The sequence below is a fragment of the Orycteropus afer genome, unplaced genomic scaffold (genome assembly GCF_000298275.1).
Source record: "Orycteropus afer afer isolate SDZICR_OR568_19922 unplaced genomic scaffold, OryAfe1.0 scaffold00130, whole genome shotgun sequence".
NCBI classification, from domain to species: domain Eukaryota; kingdom Metazoa; phylum Chordata; class Mammalia; order Tubulidentata; family Orycteropodidae; genus Orycteropus; species Orycteropus afer.
Window position 1 is genome coordinate 782767 of NW_006921717.1, and position 3800 is coordinate 786566.

The 3800-nt window shown below is 42.5% G+C and overlaps 1 pseudogene; it reads left to right on the forward strand.

The window, feature by feature from the left end:
• The first annotated feature begins 161 nt into the window (after positions 1-161).
• The window catches only part of LOC103200413, a 5358-nt pseudogene continuing 1719 nt past the window's right edge, over positions 162-3800 (forward strand).

Here is a 3800-nt window from a genome sequence, read left to right on the forward strand (position 1 = left end):
GTATTTTCAATTGCCTCATATGCATGCAAAAGCTGGACAATAGATAAGGAAGACTGAAGAAGGATTGATGCCTTTGAATTATGGTGTTGGCAATGACTATTAAATATACCATGGAAGGCCAGAAGAATGAACAAATCTGTCTGGGAGGAAGTACAGCCGGAATGCTCATTGGGAAGGAGGATCGTGAGACTTCATCTCACATGCTTTGGACATGTCACCAGAAGGGATCAGTCTCTAGAGGGGAAAAAAAAACACAATAAACTCACTGCCATGGAGTCAGATCTGACTCATAGCGACCCCTCCTTGGGTTCCCGAGACAGTATCACTATGGAAGTAGATTGCCCAACTTTCCTTCTGAGGAGTGCTGGTGGGTTTGAACTGCAGCTTGGTAAAATAAAGGGGTGGTGAAAAAGAGGAAGACACTTAACAAGATGGATTTCCTGTGGCTGCAACAATGGGCTCAAACATAGTAACAACCATGAGGACAGCACAGGGTCAGGCAGTGTTGGAACAGACTCGATGACATCTAACAACAATCGTTTAAATTAGAACATTTGTGCAGTTTAAAATGCTATTCATAATTATGATTGTTATGAAATGTGGAGCTTGATTAAGATGAAGAAGGAAAGCTGACTCCAGCAGAGACTCATGAATTTCACTGAAATTAGCTCGTCAGAATTTCAAACGGAAAGAATTCAGGAAATCTCCCACTACACACCCTCATAAACCTTTTTCCTGTAGAAAGGCCATCACTGAAGGACAATGTGCATCACTTTCTGTTTTTTAAACATGGTTGATGTTGACAAATGTCATGTAGTTGGTATCCTCTGTAGAATTATCATTGAAGACTGGGATCACATCAACGTTCTTTCTATAACGACGAGTGATCAAGGAAAAGTTTGAGTCTCCTCAAAATGGTATACTTTCTTTTGCAGCAAAAAACGTTGATAAAAACTCTCAAGCTTGATTTTGTTTTTGTTTTCACCTGTGACTGTCAAGAAGCTCGGAAGTGTATTTGCTCTTCTGTACCAGAAACTTCATTCGCCTAAGTTTGGAAATAGATTCTCTCTTTTACTCCACATCATTTTAATTTTTTAAAATTTGGATTTTACTTGTCCTATTGTATGCAGTGAAATGGAACACATTAAGATCAGTATCCTAGGGACTAGTGAACTGAAATGAACTGGTCTTGGCCATTTTGAATCAATCATATGGTCTACTATATGCTGGGAATGACAAATTGGAGGGGAGTGGCGTGGCATCCATTGTCACAAAGAATGTTTCAAGATCTGTCCTGAAGTACAATGCTGTCATTGATAGAATAATATCCATACACCTATAAGGACGACCAGTTAATACTACTATTCAAATTTATGCACCAACCACCAAAGCAAAAGATGAAGAAATGGAAGATTTTTACCAACCTTTGCAGTCTGAAATTGATCGAACATGCAATCAATATGTATTGATAACTGCTGGTGATTGGAATGTGAAAGTTGGAAACAAAGAAGAAGAATTAGTAGTTGGAAAATATGGCCTTGGTGATAGAAATGACACTGGAGATTGCATGATGGAATTTTGCAAGAGCAGCAACTTGTTCATTGCAAATACCTTTTTCAACAACATAAATGGTGATTGTACACATGACAACGGAGAAGCTCAACATCATCCAACAGAACGTGACCAGGAGCTGACTGTGGGACAGACCACCAACTGCTCATATGCAAGTTCAAGTTGAAGCTGAAGAAAATTAAAACAAGTCCACAAGAGCCAAAGTGCAACATTGAGTATATCCCACCTGAATTTAGAGACCATCTTGAGAATACGTGGAACTCATTGAACACTAATGACTGAAAAGAAGATGAGTTGTGGGATGACATCAAGAACATCATACATGTAGAAAACAAAAGGTCATTAGAAAGACAAGAAAGAAAACAAAGTGGATGTCAGAAGGGTCTCTGAAACTTGCTCTTGAATGGAGAGTAGTGCAGTGCAGTGAGTTGCTTGGATGGCTTTTCTAAACGTGGTCTCTGTGACTCCCACCAGGTTACTGGGTAAAAACAAAACAAAACAAAAAAACAAACTCACTGCCATCGAATTGGTTCCAACTCATAGCAACCCCTCCTTGGGTTTTTGAAGCTGTATCTCTATGGAAGTAGATTGCCCAGTCTTCCTTCCGAGGAGTAGCTGGTGAGTTTGAACCGCCAGCCTTCTGGTTAGCAGTCAAATGTCTTAGGCACTATGCAGCCAGAGCTCCTAGATTACTGGATGGGTCCATGCAAATAAAGCATATGAAACTCAACTGTTAGGATGGGTTAGTTTTGTCATTCTGCCAGGCATAAAATGAGCCCTTCTAGAGGCAGAAGGGGGGTGGAATCTCACTGCCATCAAGAGACAATAGCTGGAAGTAGAGTGGAGCAGAGGGCATCTTTGGACCCAGGATCCCTGCACTGGACCTCCTAGGCAGACACGCCCCGGCAGGGATACCCCAGCAGAGACGCCTGGCTGAGAGACGGCAGCAGTAGAGCTAAGAGGCACGAGACAGAACAGTGGGCTTCCCAGCCCATGGAGCAAGAAAGCTGAGTGCTGTTAGGCAGGGGGCTTGCTGGCCGAGTGGGGTGCACCTATCAGCGGAGCTAAAAGAGCTTTGTAACACATGCCCAAGCGGGGCAGAGGCTGGGCGGAGAGGCCAAGGGCCCAAGAGGTGTGTCTGAGGGCACAGCAGAGGGGAGACTGTTCTCACTGAAGAATTGTATCCTGATTACTTCCTGTTACTTCCTGTTACTTCCTTAATAAACTCCATCATCGTGAGTATTGTCTGTGGGTTCTATGTGGCCACCAATGAGTTATCGAACCCAGCAGAGAAGTAGTGAGTGCCGTGGGAGGGATGCTTGGTGTCAGAACTGGTAAAAGGCTGGAAGGTGGGGGCCTGTCTGGCCTCACAGGAGTAAGCCTTGGGCTTTCGGTGATGACTCTGTTTCCCCCTTGTGAGGTTGGAGGAGATCAGAAGATGCGGCAAAAGTGAATGAAAGAAATGATGTGCTGAGCATGAGATTTCACAGGGCAGCTCTAGAGGACAGAGTCAAGTATGATATGAAATGTGTAAAAAACCCAGAGTTAGAAAACCAAAAGGGAAGAACACAGTCACATTTCTCAAGCTGAAAGAACTGAAGAAAAGAATTCAAGCCTCGAGTTGCAACGTTGAAGGATTTTCTGGGCAAAATAGGGAATGATGCAGGAAGCATCAAAAGAAAATGGAAGGAACACACAGAGTCGCTGTATCAAAAAATCTGTCGATGTTCGTTTATTTCAGGAGGTGGCATATGATCAAGGACTGATGGTATTTAGGGAAGAAGCCCAAGCTGTACTGATGGAATTGGTGGAAAACAAGGCAACAGGAATTGACGGAATACCCACTGAGATGTTTCGACAAATGATTGCAGTGCCGGAGGCACTTACTCGGTTATGCCAAGAAATGTGGAAGACAGCCATCTGGCCAACTGACTGGAAGAGATCCATATTTGTACTTATTCCAAAGAAAGGTGATCCAACAGAATGTGGAAATCATTGAACAATATCATTAATATCACACACAAGTACAATTTTGCTGAAAAATGTTCAAAGACAATTGTAGTAGTATACTGACAGGGAACTGCCAAAAATTCAACCCAGACTTAGAAGAGGGCATGGAATGGGGGCTATCATTGCTGATGTTGTATGGATCTTGGCTGAATGCAAAAAAAAAAAAAAAAATTATATCTGTGTTTTATTGACTATGCAAAAGCATTTGATTGTGTGGA